The sequence below is a fragment of the Lygodium microphyllum genome, chromosome 23 (assembly GCF_053477565.2).
Source record: "Lygodium microphyllum isolate KBCC chromosome 23, Lygodium_microphyllum_v1.1.10, whole genome shotgun sequence".
NCBI lineage: Eukaryota > Viridiplantae > Streptophyta > Polypodiopsida > Schizaeales > Lygodiaceae > Lygodium > Lygodium microphyllum.
Window position 1 is genome coordinate 36,325,836 of NC_141157.1, and position 24,091 is coordinate 36,349,926.

Below are 24,091 nucleotides of genomic sequence, written 5' to 3' on the forward strand. Positions count from 1 at the left end.
TGCAACATGGGGAATTGGAGGTGAAAACCACTAACATCGAGCAAATGATGGAGGAATTGAATGCCAAAGAAGAGGAGAGAAAGTAGGAGAGGGAGCAGCAGAGCAAAAGGAGATCGAGTTTATGACCCCGATCAACTACACTTGGGAAGGAAAGAGCACAAGAACATGAGCAGGGAACTCAAAGCCCAGGAGCAGGAGCTCGTAACCCTGGCACAGAAGCAGGGGGAAAGCATGGAAGAAATGAACAAAAGAGCAGAGGAATGGGCAATGCAGAACGAAAACCGGGTGAAGACACTGGCATGGTGCCTCGCTTTGGTGGAGAAAGAAAAAATCCTTACAAAAAGTAAAGTAGACGTCACCCAAAGAGCCTTCAATGCCCAGCAACAACAGGCCTTCATCAACACACTACTGGACATGACCCGCCCAGAGGGAAATGAGTCATTGGAGGTGGTGTAGAAAAAACTGAGCATCGCACACAAAGCCTTGCATGCGGGGCTACACAGATGCCACCCCAACCTGTGGAGGTTAGGCTAAGCCTAGAAGAGCAACGGAAGTACCTACTACTGGCCGGCCTAACACCCCGGGAATTGGATGCACTAGGCTTTGAAGAAGGAATGCAACTAGAAGACCGGCAAGGGGAGGAGGCTGACCTTGAATTCATTATGGGGAGAATCAAAGAAGAGGTAATCCCACAACCCCCCTCGCCGCATGTCCAAGAACAGCAATAGATTAATCCATCCACAGAAAGACAAGCCGCACTAAGGGAGAGACAAAGAAATTTAGTTGAAGAAACCACGAAGTAGCTAAGAGCCAAACCGGTCGTGTAGCCATCCGCACCCCTCCCACCGTGCCTTGACGACCTCCCTGCTAGATTCCACGCGGAGCTGGTGATTTGGGAACGGCAAGAAAAGGAAAAAGACCCATTCACCTTCAGCTTTCTCATGCCTAACATCCTGCGGAGGGTCCTACCGATCAAGGTGATGGAGGTAATCACGATTGGTGGTCGACTCTGGGACAGAAGTAGAGTTTTGGCAAAACAAGGTGTTCGAAATACCACATACTATACAGGGCTACAACTGCCAACCCCTATGGAGGAGGCGAGTGTGCGACATTAGCATGCTCGCCTGGATGGCTTTTTGTAACACCCTGCCCGATGAGAGGAACGACCCCACATTCATGGCGTATCCTTGTAGGGTAGGTGTGGATTTTGTTGCCACCCTCCATGGGCGTCATGATTTTCCCATCATCTACAACTCCAATGCCACCTCCTTCAAAAATGCCCTCCTTTTCAACTTGGGAAGCCTAAATGATTCCATGACGTTTTCTCGTAGACTTCTCTTCATGCCCCGATCCGACCTTTATAACTACCTGTAATTATCTTAGGTTACTTAAGTTACTACTCAAGAAGGACCCGACCCCACAAGAGCGTGGCTTGCCTCCCCTCTTTTTTGACCCTAACACCATTGACAGTTGTGCCATGGCGGGTTTAATGATGAGAGCTAGCCTTCTACCCTCCTTTTACCTAGCTCTCTTAGAGGATATGAACGACAGCCAGTTCACTAGGTGCAACCATCCCTCCTCTCCACCACCTCCCTCCACGTCCACATGAACCTCAAAGGATACATGCAAAGCCATCAATTTTTGAGCAAATCCATCCAACCCCCTTCTCCGCCTAAATCAGATGAGGAAGATTAGGTACAAGCTATCATTCTATTAGTGTAATACTATTCCAAAAAAATAAAAAACAAAAAACAAAAGAGAAAAAGAAAAAGAAAAAGCATCCAAGGAAGAGCATGCGGAACATTACACATGGAATGGACAAAAAAACTCACTTACAGAAGCACTTAGCACCACATAAAGCACGATCACTACACCTAGGGGTCCTCAAGTTAGGCACGCCCGGTGGCTTTGGTCGGCTGGCTCCGCTCCTAACCCCCTAGCCCTTTTTGCTCCCCCACTTCACGCTTAGGGCCCATCAAGGGCAGGACATACCTAGGGAGGTAACACTCGCAGATCTGTCACTCTAAGCCACTTGCATTGCACCTCCCTTTGCAAGAATGGGATCCCCAAGCATGGGCTATCACCCAGGCTAGCCTGTGGTTAGACCCAACTCCCCATTCTACCAGTACGAGCACAATGCACTACACAATAAAGTAGACACCCCCCTTTAGGTAGAGCACCGCACCCTTTCCTTCCAAGTATCACAAAGGCGACCGACCATCGACTTCGAAGGCCCCCGTCAACCACTTGCTATCCATTTGGCTTCTCCAACAAACCTTATTATGAAGCTTCCATGAGCACCCGAGTTTACATGTGGCCCTACCCTTACACGACTACTTCGCCAACTGCCTCTCTTACCCCCAACAGTCGCCAAGAGTGCCATGGGATTGGCACCTATCTTGGAGGGGGATAATGTTAACCCCAAGCCAAGAAGGCAGAAGAATGCCCAAGCCGAGAAGGTGGAAGAATGAATGAAAAAGCGGGAAGAAGATGGAAAAGGAGCAAAGACACGCATTCGGCCTCTAAAGCTAAGCCAGGGCTAAAAGCGTAATTTTAAATGAAAGGTGCCTCAAAAACTCTAAAAACTATTGTAAAAGAGTGCCAGGCTCCCTCTTGTGCCACTTGTAAAAGAATAGATGGGTATAGGCTTAGGGCATGAAGCAAGAAGAGGGAATTAGAAAAAGGGACCTTGCCACAATGGTCGATCATGTAAAAAGGGATGGGCGCCCATGGGGTTTTAGGGTTTGTATATATAAAGTTCAAAAAGTGAATGGAAGCTCATTCTTTGGTGTGCAGCTAATAAGAGCTCTTCTCTTCTTCTCCTCTTCTTGCTTGTGTGTGTACTCTTGAGAGAGGGAGTGTGAGAGTGTGAGGGAGTGAGTGTGTGAGAGTTAGGGATAAAGAGGGTGAAGCTCTTCACCATCTCCTCTTCTCTTCTTCTCTTCTCTTGCGCATGCGGCTATGGTGGATGGAGCTTGGAGATGGAGGAGGCTTGAGGATGCTTGAGCTAGCATCTAGGGTCGTGGAGCTACAGGTGTGTGCGAGAGAGAAGCCAACTCATATCAGCATCAAGGTAAGCTCACTACACTCGTAGGATCGACAGCGTGTCGACTATGTGAGAGGTAGCCATTAGAGCTCGCTTGGAACACTTGAAGCAATAAGCAGTCCGTGGGTCTTGGCAGTTGAGTGAAAGCTCCCACATATTCCATCAAGTTTAACATTTGTAACTTGCAAAATTGATGATATTTTGGTTCCATTATCAAGACTAATGGAATTGAGAAACTATGCACATGACTTCTATACTGAGTGGTGGAATAGGAGTAAGCACTCAAAACATCATGTGGATTAGATTAGGATGATTGAAATGAAAATCTATATCGATTTGTGCTATATGTGTATCAGATAGTGATTAAGAGTTTCTAAGTGTTTTTAAAATTTTGAGATAAGTTGAATTGAATGAGCTAAGGTTCAAAGGATTAAATATCATAAAATATTTAGAATTTAGTGGGTCTTTTTGGTGGTCATAGGAAAGCAAGGGGCTTGATAAGGATGTGTAGCTTTTTGAAGTATAGAGTGTTCGCTTTAGCATTAGCTTTGATTTTGGATTTTTGCTTTTGTGCATTTCACAACACTAGGGATTTGTAGAGTTATAAGAGAGAAGAAAGGAGGCAAGAAGAAGGGAGACCACATTTGGGAGTATTGAGGAGGAGAGCAAAGGAGATGGAAGAGAACTTCATACCAAAAGGATCAGATCTACTCCATTCCTCACAAAGAGCTCATAGGTATGACATCCATAGTCTTGTGATTGTCTTTTGTTGTTTTGTCTAGGCTTGTACAAATCATACATGCTCTTGTTCTCTTCTCCTTAGTCCTCAATATTTCCTCCTTAGAGGCTCCATCTTGATAGCCGGCCTTAGTAACCTTAATTCGTGTAATCCGTGAAAGGATTCTTTTTTTATCGGCCTTGTTTTCACCAAGAATTTGAGATAGAAGAGAGAAAGGTATAAATGCTCATGCATTGACGAGCATGATTGAATGGCCATTATGGTAAAGTCTTCCACATTTCAAATAGGATAAATGCCTTGTCATAGGGCTATAATGAAAATAATAGAAGAGAATGCACAACAAAAAGGGGCAATAACAAGAGATATGGAGTCTCAAGTTAACAAGAGATATGGAGTCTCAAGTATATTTCTTCTTCTTAATCTTCATTCTTCTTCATTTTTCATGCTCAATTGATTATACACCAAGCATCCTCTAAAGAGATAGATACCTTTTGACATTGTTAGAACTCTTCACACATACACTACCTTATTTGCGCATACATAGATTATAGATTATTCTATGTTTTATTTCTCAAGACTCCTCCTCAAGCTCAGAAAATGAGCTCGCAAATACAATACCCCAAAGGCATTCCTAAAGTACTCAAACTTATCCATACCTAATGCTTTGGTAAAGATGTTTGCAACTTGGTCATTGGTTTTGTCATATATCAAGTCTATCTCTCCATCCACAACCTCCTCTTTGATAGAGTGATAGTGCACTTTGATATGCTTCATTCTTACATGGTAGACTAGGTCCTTTGCCAACATGATGTTTCTAATGTTATCACAATACATGGTAACTTCAACATCTATCTCTATCTTGATATTGCATAGTAACAATCTCAACCATTTTTTCTCAAAAGTTGCCAATGTAATACCTCTATACTCCACTTCTTAGAGAAATTGTAGGTTGCTTCTTGCTAATCCAACTTATCATGGTGGTGTTGGTGGCTGAACCAAACGAGAATGCATAGCCACTAGTGGATCTGCTATCCATGATACGTCTAGCCCACTCCGCATCTATGTAACCAAAAAATGTAGGCTTGATCCCTTTCTCATAGAACAAGCCAAATTAATTGTCTTCTTCACATATCTCAAGACTCTCCTCACTACATCCAAATGTGACTTGCACGGTTTTTGCATAAACTGACTACTAATTCCCACCAAGTAACTCAAGTTGGGTTTAGTAATGGTTAAGTAGATTAGGCTACCAATCATCTTTCTAAACATAGTAACATCTTCTACATATTGATAATTATCCACCATCTTAATGTTTTGATCCAAAGGTGTATCCACTCGCTTACATCCTGTCATTCCATACTTCTCTAGCATCTCCAATGAGTATTGTCTCTACACTAGTCAAATTCCATGTGGAGTATCAATCACCTCAATGCCAAGAAAGTACCTCAATAAGACAATATCCTTAATGTGAAACTCCTTGTGCAGCCCATGCTTTACTTCAACAATCTCTCTCTCTCTCTCTCTCTCTCTCTCTCTCTCTCTCTCTCTCTCTCTCTCTCTCTCTCTCTCTCTCTCTCTCTCTCTCTCTCTCTCTCTCTCTCTCTCTCTCTCTCTCTCTCTCTCTCTCTCTCTCTCTCTCTCTCTCTCTCTCTCTCTCTCTCTCTCTCTCTCTCTCTCTCTCTCTCTCTCTCTCTCTCTAGGGTACCTGCAATGATGAGATTAGCAACATAGATGACCACAACAGCCATTCCATCTCCTGTATGTCTAACATAAAGTGAATAATTAGCCATGCTTAACTAAAATCCCAAGTTTCATAAGAACTTACTAACCCTCTCACACCAAGCTCTGGGTGCTTGCTTCAATCCATATAATGGCTTCCTAAATTTGCACACATAATGTGGATATTTATAGTGAACATACACTTTTGGTTGATCCATGTAGACCTCTTACTTCAATGTACCATTCAAGAAAGCATTCTTCACATCCATTTGATATGATTCCCAGCCATAAATAGAAGCCAATGCAATCATCAATCTCATTGTAGTCATCTTCACCACTAGACTAAATGTCTCTTCATAATCCAAACCATATGTTTGAGCATAACCTTTTGCAACTAACCTTGCCTTGTATCTCTCTAAAGAACCATAAGATTTGCACTCAACTTTATATACACACTTGTAGCAAATTTCCTTCTTGCCATAAAGAAACTCAACTAGATTCCATGTCTTGTTGCACCCATCTCTTTAGCATTATTCCAATCTTTGTTTCCAACTGCCTCTTCAAAACAAGTGGGCTCAATATGATGCACATATGATATCATGTATACATAATGCATATTCATGAAACCATTATATATTAATCCATCAACTCGATGCCTCATTTTATCTAATCTGCTCAACTCTGGTGCACTAGATGGTGTCTCAACAATTCTTGCATGTGGTGGAACATACTTTCCTACACTCTTAAATCCATGGAGTTCTTACATGTGGTATACCAAACTTGTCATCCATAGTCTCATCCTTAGAACTTTCACCCATCAGCTTCTTCCCTTGTGCAATTCTACCCTCTTTTGTACACTCCTCAACTTGGTACTTCATGGACTATAACTACCACATCTTTCTTCATGGTCTTGTGGTCTAGACATATCCTCAACATGCTGATTTCTTTGACCATTATTTTCTAAAATTTTCTTTACATAACCATCATTATTATTGCTCTCATAGAAATTCATGTCAATTATAGCTTTCAATCGATATAAAGACTCACACTCACTGAATCTCACATATGTGCTTGTGTAAACCTCTTTAATGACATGACCATAACATTTGTAGCCATTTTTTTTATCTCAATACCCAAGGAAAATGCATTTAACAACTTTTAGTTCCATGTTCTTTCTCAAATCATCAAGAACATGCACATAACATATGCAACCAAACACCCTAAAGTATGCAACTATAGGTGTCCTGCCATACATCTTCTCATATGGCCGAGACATATGATGTGTTAAAGCTGTAGGTGTCCTATTCATGATATGGACTATAGTATGTACTACTTAGCCCAATAGATCAAGGGCATGTGCATTTGATTCATCATTGCACTTGAAACTTTTGCAATAATCCTTTTCTTTCTTTCTATCACACCATTTTGTTGTGGTGTATACTTGCAAAAATGATCTATATTTTGATCCCATGGTCTCTCAAATAGTAAGAGAACACATTTGACATATATTCTCTGCCATTCTTTGATCTCAAGCAGTTCGATGTAGGCTCCAAATAAATTTTCTACCATAGCCTTAAACTCCAAAAACTTTCCAAATGCTTCACTTTTGTGTTGCAAGAAATACATCCGTGTCATCGTGCTAAAGTCATCAATGAAAGTGATATAGAACGTGAATTTTTCACTCAAAGAGACATTGTGACATGGATCCCAAATATTAAAATGTATCATTTCCAAAGGATATTTGCTCACTCTCCCTCTCTTTGAAAATGGAAGCCTAGACTGCTTGCCAAATTGACAAGCCTCACATTCATGATCATAGTTTACATATCCAAACTACAAAAGCCCACGAACCACATGTCTAGATTGAATTTATTTAATTCTTTGCAAGTTCACATGCCCAATCCTTCTATGCCACAGTTTTACATCTTTATCTTGTGCATGCCCTATCTCAACATACATAGAGTTTTGAATGATGGGAGTTCCTACATCCAAAGCAAATAACCTGCCTTTCTTTTGTGACCACGAGCAATAAGTTTGCCATGTCCTCCTGCATTTGTGAACTCCTTGATGAAACATCCATACTTGTTAAACCTCACTTGCAATCCTTGATCAGCAATTTGATCAACTAATGCCCAAAATTTTTGTGATAGTAGGCACATATAAGAGATCCCCAAGCTTATTTTCAGTCCCAACTTTAGTCACCAAAGGCACACTCTCAATATGAGTTATTTTATGCAATGTATCATCTCCTCCTGCAGCCCATAGACCTTGAATAAGGAAAATCGATTGCATTAGTTTTCACCTTTTTTGCCACATCAATTTTCATTAGGCCTTTAGACAAGATTAATAGGTCTCTAATAAGAAAATTGGTCATTTGCTTTTTGGCCATAAAAAGATTATATTCAGCCAATAAGCTGTAATAAGGTCTAAGAGACCTTCAACTCTTTTACACGACCAAAAAAACCACTATAATGCAGCCATGCCTTAAATCAAAATCCATCAGGCCAATTCTAGCCATAAGGAATAAAATCCAACCATTTTTACCCAATCCCAACACAATGAGATAGTGACAACAAATTACACTGGGCTTTCACAAGTCTAGTAATTGGAATGCGTACAATCTAAATCCCTTAAGGAGAGGATCCATTGGAGGGCAAGTATAGTGCTAGCCACTATAGTTATTCTAGCTCCAATAGCTTATATTTAAGTTGCCGTAAATGTCGTATAATAACCCCAAATAGCCACATACAACTTCTTATCACAATCACTCTTACCTTCATATACAACCTTGGATAAAATCCCCACAAGATGCTTATTGTTGGTACTCTCTACTTGCGCATTAGCTTGGGAGTTGTAAGGGTGGTCTTATTATGTTTAATTATCAGAACTTTTGTCAAATCCTCAATCGCTTTATTCAAAAAATGTGTCCCACAATCAGACACAAGCTACGTAGGCAAACCAAAATGACAAACAATCAATTCCAAAATAAAATTGGCCATTTTATTGGCATTATCCTTCATCGTAGAGTAGGCTTTAAACCACTTCATGAAATAGTCTATTGCCACAATGATATAACACTTTTGTGTAGGTGATGAAGGATGTATAGGTCCAACAAAATCAATACCCCACATCTCAAATGGTGGTATAGCCATAGTAGGAGTTAGTGGGCATTTCCTATTCTCCCTATTATCATGTCTTTGCTATGTATCACATCCCTTGACATATGCAAATCCATCCTAGCAAATGGACATCAACTGATATATCTGGCTCTCAATGCTTTCTGTGTAGCCAATTGTCCAACAAAGTGCCCTCCACAAGCAAAGTCATCACACTCTTCCAAGATAAACAGAACCTCATCAAGCATAACACATCGGTGATAAAACATCATCGGCCCCTTGCCAACATAGTGTTCATGAAATTAGGGCCAATTTTAAGGATTGCTACCTAATTTTCCTCTTTTCAACCTTTGATAAAGTGGCTCCAGTGTCTCCTATGGATAGATAGTGCGTTATGGCAGCATATTAGGATGGAATGGAAGCCCTATTGATTTTGAATAGACCCTTGAGGTCACTATCTTTAGCCAAGACTTCCTTCAACTCCTCGAAATCTATAAGACATTCAATGATTCCTTGGAACTTTGGCGGTTTATTCCTAATTTCATAATCAAACTTCTAGAAATTGATTAGCTATGCTAGGTGGTCAGGCGTCAACAGTAGTCTTAGCCCTTTTACCTTCATATAATATACTACATTTTCATATAGGATGTAGTGCTTCAACTTCTTCATTGCAAAGACTATCCCAAGGCACAATTTCTCCATGTAGATATAATTAATCTTGGATATCCCTGATTTGCGACAATTCACAAATGCAATCAGATGGTACCACTTCTCCTTCCAAATCTTGGCTAAATAGCAGCTAATACTATACATCATCATAGCCATTAAAAATATATAAAATGTCTAATCCCTTTTAGGTCCTTTTAGGATTGGTGCTTTTACCAATTCTTGCTTCACATCCTCAAAGGATACTTGACATGGATCACTCCAAACAAACATATAATTAAAGGACAATAGATTCCTCAATGGCAATGTCCTCTTAGTTAGTGCATTAAAAAATCTTCGATAATAACTCAGAGTGATGATAACCTTTATCTTTTGGATTGATTGCAATACTAGTCGAGTTAACCACATGACCAATAACAATCCATAGGGCACTTGAAAGATGCATTTTCTTGGATTAAGAGCAATGCACAACTACCTACACTGCTCAAAACATTGTCTTTGAATAATCAGCTGTCTCGCTCTTGTGGTGGCTACCCTCTAGGTCATCAACAAAGACTTTTAGCTCCTTTGGGAAAATATCACTAGAATTTTTATTACTCGTACATTGCCAAGACCCTAGCACGTTGCATAGGCACATGATATGCAAATATTTCAAATATAGTTATACATGTCATTTTCAATTTATCTTCCTCTACGATAGCCATTTGGTTATAACCATGGTGTAGTCCATAAATGAATAGATATCCCTACCTACTAACTCATCAAGAATCCGATCAATAAATGACAACATATAGTAATCTTTTATCGTTTGTTTATTAAGCTCTCTAAAATCCACACAAAGCCAGATTTGATTATTTTTCTTTTTTGTGATAACTACTAGTGAACACCACTCCATGTGTTATATAGGAAATATCAAGCCATCCTTACACAATATTTATAGCTTCTCAAATAGTCTATCCCTTAGGTCAAAAGGCATACGTCTCACTTTTTGTCGAATAGGATAGCTACCTTCCTTCAAGAGAATAGTATGCACAACCAGACTAAGGAGAGTACCCCTTAGCTCATCATAGCTCCAAGCAAAAATATCATGGACTTATTGGATCAAGGATACATAGTCCTTCCTCTCTTCCAGACTAAGCATAGATCCTAATTTAATCAATTGTGGCTCATTCAACATATTGAGATCTAGCTCAATCACATCTGGATCTATCATTCTATCTTGAGCTTCTATTGACTCATTAAGAGTCACTTAGTAGACATCTTTTGTAGTGGATCCCTCTATTGATTCATTGCTTGATGAAGTCTCGTTTCCAGTAGAAAGATCCTCATGCATCTAATTCTGTCAAAGATAAAGGTACTCTCTCTCTTTGAGGAGATTCAAGATATGCATCCACTATTACATGTTTTGGCTCTTGTACCAAAAATTAGATGGCGTGCATCTATATCAACTTGAGAGTTGGATAGCAAGATCCATGGCTTTCCTAATAATACTTGACAACTTGTTTTCCCTGCAAACCTAATAACTCTTAAGTCTTGAATGCATTCCACATTAGTAGCTCTCATGTGGATTTTGGTAATGCAACCTTCTGATTGTCTTAAACTGGCATCATCCATTCGAAGAATTGTGGAGGCATCCTTTTGGATTTTTAGTCCTAGCCTTTCTATCAATTCTAAACTCATAATGTTGACGGAGGACCCCATATCCACAATGGCATGATCCACTAATATGCCATCAACATATGCTGCCACCCTTGGGCAATGCTTTTCAGCATGTTCAAACTAGTCATCTCCCACATGGGATATTCCACAAGGTTCAATGATATATCTAGTGCAAAGAATCTTCTTAAACTCTTTTCGCACTTCTGGAGATAACTTGATTACATGCATGAGGTTCACGTTAGGCTTTACCTTGCAAAGATCATTGGTTTGAATCAAATTCACGATAATTAACAATGGTTCTCTCCACAAGACCATTCTTTCTCTTGTTGTTGAATAGGTTTATGTGCATCTTTCTTGGTTTTTACCTTCTTCTTTGGTAGCTCCTTTTTGGATCAGCTTTGCCACTAGTAGGTTTTAGAGGATTGGCTTCCACATTAGGGTTAAGGACTTACGTCCCCTTGTCACCTTATTTAGGGTTTTCCTCAATAGGTTTTACATTATCTCTAATACCTTCTTTAAGCTTTTGTCCCCTTGTAATGGCTTATAAATTGGAAGCCTCACTCGTACAGACACGCACAACCTTAATAAGGCTGACAACACTACCACTAGGCAGTTCTTCTATGATAGATTTTTCCCTTTGCAATATTTAATTTGATCCCTCATCCTATTGAAGGTTATTTCCTTGTGCTCGATGATTAATAACACCTAGTTGCTTATTCCTTGCTGAAGAGAGCAAATCTTATGCTAGCAAGTACTAGCTAGATGGCCGAACTTCCCACATATTTCACATTTGATATTAGGGCAATTTCTTGGAAAGTGTTGACCACCACACCACTTACAACTAAATCTTGATGGATCACCCTCTTCGAGATGTTGACTTCTTATCAAATTTTGTTGCTTCTTTAGAAAATTAACTTCTACAACTATTTTTGTATATTGTTTCGTTATCATATCGGTATAATGCTTCATCGTGTCATTAACTTTGCCAATAATATTTGACACACTAGACTCATAACCATGATCATCCACTTGTTGTCAACCAGCCTAACCACCTGATTAGGGGTCAATTGCCGTTGTTGATTAAATGGGCATGGCATAAGGATTTGTCATTTGGCTTCCAGTATTTAGTAGAACTATTTGGCTAGCCATCAACATAATAGCATTAGAAGGAGTCAACAGCATGGACACATTCTGCATTATGCTCCCTCTTCCATTCAAATTGGTCATAGGTGTACTAGTAGCACCTTGACTTCCATTGGTCAATGCTAAATTATTGCTAAGATGATCTAAACTTGAACTTAGGTTTTTCCTAGATGTGTAGGCCACTTGTAAGTGTGACTCTACCTACTCTCCTAATGTAATATCAATGTTTATATCAGCAAGAGCAACATTACTCAACTACACTTGGATATTGAAGTCTAATCCATGTAAAAAGTACTATAGTTGGGTAGCAAGTGGAATAGGAAAAGGGATTTGCAATTTACAAAACACCTCTTTCAATTTCTTGGTGTGCGCTTGAGCAATCTCATGGGGCTCTTAATGTGTCACATTCAGAACACATAGCCAATAATAACCACCTCTCTCAAGGGAAAACTCTCTTTGAAAGGCCACAAAGAATAAATTGATCATGGTTATGGTTTGGGCTTCCAAGCCATGATACCACATTATAGCTCTTCCTTTTAGATTCATATTGAAGAACATCATGAGATGTCCTTGGTCTTGAATTTGGCCATTGAACATTAATTTTTGGAACTCAGTAATATAAAGCTCCGCATCTTCCTCTACTAACCCATTAAAAATGGATAGAGGGAAACCTAGGACTGGAAAATCTGGCATTCTTGCAAGTGTTGCAATGGATAGCACCATCATGATGATCAGGTTTGCTCTAGGGGTTTACTCTAGGGTTTGTATTAGGGGGGTTATACTCCCACTTGAAGTATATTGACTTTTCGGGAAAAGGGGAATGCTAGAGCTTCCTCTTCCCCCTAATGGACTGACTGGGACATTTTTTGGGTCGACAATGCCTCTTTTTCTTAAGGATATTAGAATACTACACTAAGTGAATACCTTCTAATGGTTTTAGCTCACCATCTAGCCCTTTCATCTCTTTATTATCATTGAATCTTAGCTTGACAGTGGCTATTAGGAAATAATGGATCTATTTCAATGCTCTTTGGCATACACTAACCAATTGGTGCCTATTAACCAAGATTTGAAAATCGCCACTTATTAGTGGCTCTCAACAAATGCACCTCTAGTTGGGACCTAAAATGGGCCCGACATTGGCTCTAGAGCTTTAGTCGTGGCCCTCCTATGTTCACCGAACCACCCTCACAACCTCGCGTGCTAGGAGTGTCACTAGGTGGCTATACACTACTTTAAATAAATCATGCATTTGTATCGGTTGCAGTTCAATGTTTTTTCCTTCCCAACTCTAATAGAGGGAGTATCTGAACATATAAGTGATCAACAACTTGATTCACATACATAAAGATCTCCCCCCAGCAAAATGTTGTGGCGCCTATGACTTTCCTATAACCTAAGGATTGGGCCCAAGATGTATCGTCTTATACATAGAACATGAATGTAATAGAGTCCTCTCATAATATAAATGTAACTATCCAGGAGACTATATATATTCCTCACTTAATCTATTTTCCCAAGATATTGCACTACCCTCCTATAATAAAGAAAAATCTTACAATCTCAATGTTGGTCATCATCTAAGCATACAATTGCCATGTATCCAAGAATTTATCTTCTGATATCACATTTAGATTGCATATGCAAGGTGTATGGCACTCTATGCTTAAAGAACTTAACTAAAAACCAACCAATGTGAAGTGCACAAACAATCTTTTCATGATTTGTTTCTACTAGCGTCATGTAGCGTTGCTAAGGAATAACACCATGCTAACCCATGCTATTCTAAAACTTATATGAACCATGGCTTATATGCCAAGGTATGCAAAGAAACTAGCAACTTAATCAAATTTCTTTCCATTTCAGCCCCACACCTTGAACCATTCAGATTTAGATTGTTTGCACAAATGTAGAGAGATTTCGTGACAATTTTTCATAGAAACAAGCCCTAAAACACACACTTTAATGTATAAATAAAGGTAAACTGAGGCAAACCCTCATACTTTACCTTCATTATACATTCACAAATAATCTTATACTTTTTTATAATTTTAATGTATAAAAACTATTTTTTTTAATTTTCCATTCTCTTTTCACTATTTTTCATGAATTTCTCCATTTATTTCAATATATATTATTGATTTTTCTAAGTTTTCTAATTTTATGACTTATGTGAAGTGTGATCCATTAGCATACTGATTTTCATGCCATGCAAACATCATTTGTTCCACAAAACCCAAGAATAATCCTATTTTTCCATTCAATCTTGTGATTTGGATTTTATGATTTTATTATTTTTAATATAGAGAAGAAAAATGGATGAATTTTTAGAATTGTAGATATCAACAAACATATTTCAACCATTTGCAATCATCTTTCTATCATATGCATTAATGAATCATCATAAAAATTAAATAAAGATCGCTTACTCAATTTGCATACGTACATCTTGTATTTCGAGAAAATGGAGCCACTGACACAATTTCTTAACCCCAGTAACACATCCAAATCACTCGATCTACATGCCATTACACTTTGAACCATTGTCCATCACACTGAATCATCAAATCATCCTTCCCTCCCTCCCTCCCTCTCTCTCTCTCTCTCTCTCTAAATGCCATGGATCTATCAAGGACTCGCCTAACCCCTATGAGCACATTGAGAGGACTTCTTGGAAGGCCCTCATGCTAGATAAGGATAGTTTGGTGGATTGTGTGCTATGATATTTGAACACGAGTCTCAGATTAAGGAACAAAATACCAAGGTGGCATTGCACCTTGGAGAAGGTGTAGATACATACATTGTTTTGCAATTGCTTTTAAAGGATTGTTTGACGTTCTCTTTTTGTTTGACAATAAATTACATGAAGGAACCAATGTATAATGGTTAGTTAAGGAAGAAATCTTTGTATGTCAAATGTAAATGTGTTAAAATTATTAGATAACTAAAATACACACTCGAGAAAAGTGGGAGGGCAAGATCTTTGATGGGTCATCGTCAATGAGCTGAGAAATTTCCTTCAAGGTGCTAGAATTAGGACGTGGTTGAATGCATGACTGCCCAATGTGCTTTTTTTCCTAGATTATTGAATGCATGACTATTCGCTGTGTTTTTTTCCTAGATTACTGTCGTTTTAGGGGATCAGAGTCGAGACTATATCCTATAAGTAGAGGGGTCTATGCGTATCGCTCCCCCTTGTTTCTTGCTCACTATGAACCAAGTGAGATATTGGTCTACTTTGGTTTGAGTTGACTTGAAAATGCAATGGCTAACTGACTGATGCTAGTTAAGCTGCTATGTGATCTTAATGTCAATGTAGGAATCCAAATTCAAGCCAATCCTTATGGATTATGATGAGAATCTTTTGCCATGGAGTAGACTCGAGAGATCCTAGGTGTCAAACCTTGTGTTATTCTAAGGAGTATTGGATGGCATTACTTAGGAAAATGTTTTGATGGACCACTAAACCATGCCACTAAAAGGTCTTTAGTTGAGTACATTACATTTTTTGTGATTTCAAATAGTATATATAGAGGATTTCTTGATGCATAATAAAAGAAATACTTATACCATACAACTTTAGGATTCTAATTGAATCAAAATATAATAGGTTAAAAGGATGATTGCACTAGGCCTCCCTCAAGGCTAGTTGTGGAACCCTACACCAAGGGGTTGATTTTAATGCCTCAAAGAACTCAAATGGCCTTGATGGTGAGAGATCACTCTGTAGGTAGACTGCTAGATAGGAGGAGGAGGTGAGGGTTTCAGGGGGCTCTTGCTAGTAAACATCTTAGACTCCTAAGAGCCATCTAACCCTTTCATGACTCAGGAAGGACTTCTTGAGAGTCCTGTTACTAGTCACGGGTGAAAATCTTGGCGGGAATTAAACCTGCACATTGTTACTTTCATATGGTTGAAATGAGAATTTGTAAATAAGATCCTTCAAGATGAATAAATATTGTTTGATAAAGGACTATTTTCTAATTTTTGAATATCATGATTTGAAATTATGTGAATGAACCCAGTGTTCTAAAGGGTGAATTGAGAAAGGTGCTTTTATATGTTTAAATATGTAGCATCCCCCGTGCATAAGAGCCCCCCCTTTTTTTTCAAAAATTTTTAAAATTAACTTAAACTTTTTTACCTCTCTCTCTCCATGCCGACAGCATGTCAAGGAGAGAGAGAGAGAGAGGTAGTAGAGTGGGAGAGGGGGGCATGCACCCCCCTAGGTGTGGGATGGTGGTCGTTAAACGGCCGTCTCCCCCCTCGTGAACCACCCCCTCCCCACTATTTAAGGGGAGAGCCCCCCCGGTGGTCTTCAGTGATGCCGCCCCCCCTCTGCTCCGCCTACACATCACGCCCCCCCTCCGCCGCCTGACACATAGCGCCACCCCCTAGGCTGCCAGGACGCCGCCTCCCTCATCAACATCATTATCATCTCCATCTCTTTTCTCAGCACGACCCCTGTCCAAAAACAAGAAGGAAAAAAAAAGCTTCTAAGAAGCTTCCACAAAAAGCTTCCTAGGGGGTGTTTCACCCGCAGACCGCGGAAGGGCACAACTCACTTGCAAAGGGAGTTCTCTTGTGGGAAGGAAGGACTACCAGTTTTGCAGAGAATTTCAGCACACCCTCCACCTGCCCGCCAACTTATTCCGGAGTCCTGATTGCAATGGCCCTAAAGCGCCACACAAGAGGAGCACACGCGGGAGTAAGAGGAGCACATGTAGGAGTCCCCACCCAAAGCGCAAGAATCAATAACACCCCTCCTGCGGAAGTGCAGGTTCCATCAAATTCACCCTTTCGTTTCCGCATGATATGGGTGCATTAAGTATAAATTCGCATAGGGAAAACCTAATTGCATTACTAGAACGCTTTGTTTTAAAAAGATCATAGGAATGTTCGAAAAAGTCTTAAATTGAATGACAAGGTACTTATAATTCTCGCACCATCATGATGAAAGCTTGTTGCATTTTTTAGTATACGGTTCAAGTGTTAAAAGATGCACTTATGCAATAATGTCCTAGTTGCATCTCGCTTATAGGTTAAATATAAATTGCGATGTTCTTGTGCGATGGAAGGTTTGCATTGGGCAATTTACTTTGGAAAGAATGAATTATGTGTACACAATGCATTTGTGCAATAAAAATCCCTTGTAACGACCATAAATAGGTTAATTCATAGAAGGATGTTTAATTAAAGATTAGATAGTTGCTATGGAGAGGAGTAAAAGAGTTACATTTTATTTAGAATTCGCATAAGCAACTGCATTCTTATTTGCGTGACTTGCATGGGAAGAGGAAAGATTATGTTTTTATAACATTAGAAATTTACGTAGCAGAACTTGCATGCATAAGCAACTTGCATGCATAAGTAGATGTATGAAAGAAAAAAGGGTTATATTTCATATAGGATGCAATGCGCATGATGCAATAGTTACATTCAATATGAAAAGATAGGCACTTGCAGAGTTAATCCAACGTTCTTGTACTTAGATCATTCTATGCTGCGAGTGAGAGAGGGTACCAGGCCTTAGGACACGAATACTAGTAATATCGACAAACAAAGGGATGTAATTCCTCAAGATAGGCACTGCTACCTATCTCGAGCAACTAGTCTGCAAGGTCAGATGCTATTGCAACTAAACCATAAGATGCTACTACTACATCTTAGGCCAAGGGAGGCGAGATCTAATTACAAGTTAGAAGTCGAGTAGTCGCCCTACTACAACTGTCTCTTATGGACCAATTTGTCAAACTTAGGGAAATTGTGAATTGCCAAGAAGCAAATTGACCAACCAAGGACGATGGGGTTGTCCAAGATCTATTTGACTATAGTACAAGGAGACCTAAGGTAATGATAATTGGGGTCGGTAGGGTATAAACCCTAACCCAAAGGAAAAGTGTAAACAAGAAACCTGGCTTAAGCCCTTGGAATCTCTCCAAGTCACGAACGATCCAGAATCAAATGTTGGGAGTATTCGAGAAAAAGGAATCACACCTTAGCAGTTGGTCGTACGAACGACCATAGAAATGAACGTGATTGTACACTTAGGTACATTGTTTGAACTTCTTTGCTCAAGGAACTAATTCAAGGCCAAACACTTAATGCTTCAAGTTAATAGCCTAGAGGGAGAGGCAAGTTCAGTTACCTTCGACTATCTACTTGGCCCTATCCAAGAGGGTTGTTTAGCTCCGCCGGGTACATGGACTGAACCTGCCATGAGAGGTCTCTCTGTGGGGTGCTGCTTGGAGCGAGAGGACACTTGGGTGCCAGGGGAGGCTCTGGCCGTGAATTCCTTGCCTCTGGATCCCACACAAGAGGTCGACGTGACTCGAGATGGGATCTCGAGGCATGTGTACTAGTCTACGGGCGAAACTTGGAGCAGCAATCCTGTTGATTTTTGCTGGGATAGCCTTCGGGCATGATACCTGATTTATTCCAAGACTATGATAAATAAAGGTCAAATATTTGGAAAATGAACTTACTTGACATTGGTTTTTTTATGTCAATGCCTAAGTTACGTGAAAGAACCTGTGTTTAAATTGATTAATTAAGGAAGTTGCCTTTGCATCACAAACATAATGTGGTAGGTAATTAGATAACTAAGCAACCCGAGAAAAGTGCGGTGGACGTGACTTGGGTTTGTTCTACGGAAGGGTGGTCCCGATTAGCTGGAAACTTTTCTCAAAAGATGTGATAATGAGACTGTGAAGACCTAGAGTCAGTAGAGTTAGAATCTCCATTTATGATGTTTTAGGGGAGCGGAAAGGGACTATGCCTTATGGGTAGAAAAGTTGAGCTTCGCATCCCTCTCATTTCCCATTCTCCATGAACCAAGTGTAGCATAAATCCGCTTCGACTCTATTGTTCCCACGCAAAGTGGTTCATCTGGAGCTCGAAGCTAGCTACTTCCTAAAGACTTGGTTGATAGAAAAGAAACCCTGACTTCAGGTCGGTCCTAAGTGGGAACGGCCGGATACTTTCGCTTCGGGGCAAACTCAGGAAGACCTACATCGCAGACCCTCTGACATTCCTTGCAAGTACCAAGTGGCGCTTTCTAGACTCCCTCCCGATGGGCTGCTAAGACATGTCCCACAAGTGGTCAAGCGAACACGTTATAGTTGGTATCAGAGCAAACCAACAAGATCTAAAGATTATAAGGGAACTTAATGGAGGAAAATAAAAGGAATAAGGGGGTAAATAGGGGAGGCTAAGTAGAATAGAGTAGTGTTTTCTATTGAAAACATTTCTTTACTCACTTATGGATGATGGGTTGTAGAATCACGAAGCATGGAGCAAGTTCTTGGTTTTCCAGGTCATATTCATGACTGCAATGCATGCTTCGAATTATTGTCAAAGGCTTGGCATGATGAATATTCTGGACCGCATCTATAATCCTTCGCCCCTGTATGCGGAGCAGAGATGGACGGGAGAGTCAAGAATATACTACATAGCATCCCACTGACTTGCGTACCTTCAAATCAACTTGAAGAGAATCAAGTGGATGGAGGATTTAAAAATCGTGAAGCTATTCATCTTTTTCGAACCTCGCATAAACGCAACTTTGCATGTTAGTGGTCGGCAAGTCAAGCAGAACAAGTATGTCTATGAAGAAGTGACCCGGGTGATCTTTCCTGATAGAATCAAAGTGTTAGGGTGCTATGAGAAGAATGGGTATCAAAGAAAGGGATACCCCGAGCTTCCTATGACTTATCGTTTCCTGAAAATCCATGACTCCACTCCATATTATTATTCTGTCCCTGTAGCCGATTGTAACACAATCCTATTTTCCCCAAACTGATGTATCAATCAGCTTATCCTACTTATCCAAAATAAATGTACTCAAAGGGATATGCCTTCATGAATAAGTAAGCTTTTTACAATTGTCTAACTTGATCATAAATGTTAACTCAGGTGTTAAGTAATTAAATCACTTAGCTAAAAAGTTGTGCTAGTCATATTAACATCATATGGGAACGTATGATAAGATGTTAATATAAAGAATCTTATTGTTCAAACGCAACCCCAAGTGCATGTTCCAAATCCGACTCCTGTGTTAAGTCCAGCTGTGGCTCAAGAGAAGAAATTCCTTCAAACAAATTAAGCCACCCGAGTTTGATGGCAAGGGAAGGAATATTCAAGCTGACGCCGAGATCTGGATTGAGTCCATGGAGGACTATTTTGAGGCAGCAAGAACTGCACCTGCTAACCAAGCCATGCTCTCTAAACTTAAGCTTACAGGTGAAGCGAGACTTTGGTGGAAACAGTAGTGCAGAGACCAAGTGATCTCGGAGGGGACAGTCACTATGGATAAGCTTAAGGAAGCTGTGCAAGGGAGGTATCTACCACCTGCCTACTGCACGCAAAAGATGAATGAATTCTATGACTTGAAGTAGCTAGGATTATCCCTTGAAGAATATTATTCGAAGTTCGTTTCACTCCTAAAGTATGCACCCCCAATGGATATGACACAGTACGTGTCAAAATTATGTATTGGGTTGAATCCACCCATAAACACTCGATTGAAATTAATGCACCCAACGGACCTACAAGACACATTCATTCGAGCTGCTCCAATAATACAGGAGGTGCAATCCAAACCAAGGAACAATAGGATTTGGCCTTATAAAGATCAGAATAAGGGCATGTCTAAGGCTCAGACTAAGAGAGCACAGGGTCAAAATCAGGTCCAAAGAAAGAAAGCTAGGGTCAATGCTGTCAACAACTTTGTTCCAACACAAAGCAATGATCGCAACCCATGTTGCTTCCATTGCAACGAGCCTGAACACTTCAAGAGGGAGTGTCCCAAGCTTCGCAGAGGGCATCGCCAAGGGCAATTCCAAGGTCAAAATAGAGCCACTCATGGCCAAGGAACCACTGTTATGGCCAGAGGGAGAACCTCCAGTATTTCCAACAAGGAGCTAGACAATGAAGAAGATCCATCCATGGATGCTGACATTGAGAGGGCAACGGTTCACGCCACTCTTCTCAAGAAGGGTCCAAATCGCCAATTCTTGTGATTCAAACTCCATCAGAATATCAAGGTAAAAGCTTCAAACCCTTGATTGACTGTGGCAGTACACATTCCTTCATTTCACCAACCTGTGCAAAAAGATTAGGGATAGCCTCAATAGATGCACCTACTTTACTTGTGGAATTAGCAAATGGTCATGAGGTCACTTGTACTAGGCAAATTGCTAAGGTGAAATTCCTACTGGGTGCGAAGTCAACTTGTGTGAGATTCAGGGTAATGAACCTAGGTGTCCACAAATGTTTACTCAGAATGGATTGGCTAATACCCAATGATGCCCATATCCACTACGGGAGGGGCAAGTCTCCTTCCGAAGTTCTAAAGGGGAACTAGTCACGACTCAAGGTGAGGCAGGTAAGCCAAAAATACAGTTGGCAAAAGCAACACAAATAATAAAAGATGTTCAAAAGGGTCTACTTGTCTATCTAATCAAACTAAATAAGCTAGATCAGAATCAAGAATCCGGAGAAGAACCTTCATGGTTAAAGGAATTCGCAGACTTATTCCTTCTGAAGATCTGACGAAACTTCCTCCCCAAAGGGAAGTCGACCACGAAATCAAACTTGTTCCAGGAGCTGCACCGATCGCAAAGAGGCCATATAAGATGTCCATCCCATAAGCTATCAAACTGAAAGAGTAACTCAAGCAACTGTTAGATCAAGGCTACATCCGACCTAGCAGTTCTCCATGGGGAGCTCCAGTGTTGTTCCAAAAGAAGAAAGGCAGAACGCTTTGCCTATGCATTGACTACAGAGGGTTGAATCAAGCAACCATCAAAAATAAATACCCCATTCCAAGAATAGATGAATTACTTGACTGTCTTCAAGGGGCGAAGATCTTCTCAAAGATAGATCTCAGATCTAGATATTATCAGATAAGGATCAAAGAAGAAGATATCTCGAAGACTGCATTCAGTACAAGGTATGGACCCAAAAGTCATTGAAGATATGCTTAGGGCATACTGTTGTTGCGAACCCAAAAAGTGGATTCAATACTTACCACACTGGTTGAGTTTGCTTACAATGCTTCTTACCAATAGAGTATTCAGATGACCCCTTTCCAAGCATTGTAAGGGCATGATTGTCGTACCCCTTTCAATTTCTTGGATCCAACTTTGAGGATAGAAGCTTCAAGACAGATGCTGGAAGACATGGATGATCAAATAAAATCAATAAGACAAGACATTCAAGCTGCCAAGGATAGACAGAATGCCTACACTGACTCAAAATGACAAGACAAATCCTTCGTCGAAGGTGATATGGTCTTCATCTGTGTACGCCCTAAAAAGAGTTCACTGTCCTTGGGAGAGTACAAGAAGCTAAATCAGAGGTATTGTGGACCTTATAAGATCATCAACCGCCTAGGGCCTAATGCTTACATACTACAGTTGCCTGCAACTCTAAATATTCATAATGTATTCCACGTTAGCCTATTGAAAAAGTATCTACCTAATCTGAATCATGTACTTGACGATTAGGAAATTGTAATGCCTAGCCAAGGAGTCCTTGAGCTACAGCCTGATAGAATCCTAGATGTTAGGGAGAGGCATTTGAGATCAAGGAACTTGAGAGAATACCTCATCCAGTGGAAAGATTATCCCGAAGAGGATGGCACCTGGATGGATGAAAATACTCTCAACCAACAATACCCCCAGATCTTCTCAAGATGAGGACATCTCGATTCCTCTAAGAGGGAGAGGATGTAGCATCCCCCACGCATAAGAACCCCCCCTCCCCCTTTTTTTTCAAAAATTTTTCAAATTAACTTAATTTTTTTTACATCTCTCTCTCCCTGTCGACAACATGTCAGGGAGAGAGAGAGAGAGAGAGAGGTAGTAGAATGGGAGAGGGAGGCATGCACCCCCCAGGTGTGGGGTGGCGGCCGTTAAACGGCCGTGTCCCCCCTCATGAACCAACCCCCCTCACCACTATTTAAGGGGAGAGCCCCCCCCATGGTCTTCAGCGATGTCGCCCCCCTCTGCTCTACCTACACATCATGCCCCCCTTCCGCTTGACACACAGCGCCACCCCCAAGCTACCAGAATGCCGCCTCCCTCATCAACATCATTATCATCTCCATCTCCTTTCTTAGCACGACCCTTGTCAGAAAACAAGAAGGAAAAAAAAAGCTTCCTTAAAAAGCTTCCTAGGGGATGTTTCACCTGCAGACCGCGGAAGGGCACAACTCGCTTGCGAAGGGAGTTCTCTTGCGGGAAGGAAGGACTGCCAGTTTTGCAAAGAATTTCAGCACACCCTCCACCTACCCGACTTATTCCCAAGTCCTGATTGCGATGGCCCCAAAGCACCACACAAGAGGAGCACATGCGGGAGTAAGAAGAGCACATGTAGGAGTCCCCACCCAAAGCGCAAGAATCGATAATACCCCTCCTACGAAAGTGTAGGTTCCATCAAATTCACCCTTTCGTTTCCGCATGATATGGGTGCACTAAGTATAAATTCGCATAGGGAAAACCTAATTGCATTACTAGAACACTTTGTTTTAAAAAGATCATAGGAATGTTAGAAAAAGTCTTAAATTGAATAACAATGTACTTATAATTCTCGCACCATCATGATGAAAGCTTGTTGTGTTTTTTAGTATATGCTTCAGGTGTTAAAAGATGTACTTATGCAATAATGTCCTAGTTGCATCTCGCTTATAGGTTAAATATAAATTGCAATGTTCTTCTGCGATGGAAGGTCTGCATTGGGCAATTTACGTTGGAAAGAATGAATTATGTGTACACAATGCATTTGTGCAATAAAAATCCCTTGTAACGACCGTAAATAGGTTAATTCATAGAAGGATGTTTAATTAAAGATTAGATAGTTGCTATGGAGAGGAGTAAAAGAGTTACATTTTATTTAGAATTCGCATAAGCAATTGCATTCTTATTCACGTGACTTGCATGGGAAGAGGAAAAATTATGTTTTTATAGCATTATAAATTTACGTAGCATAACTTGCATGCAT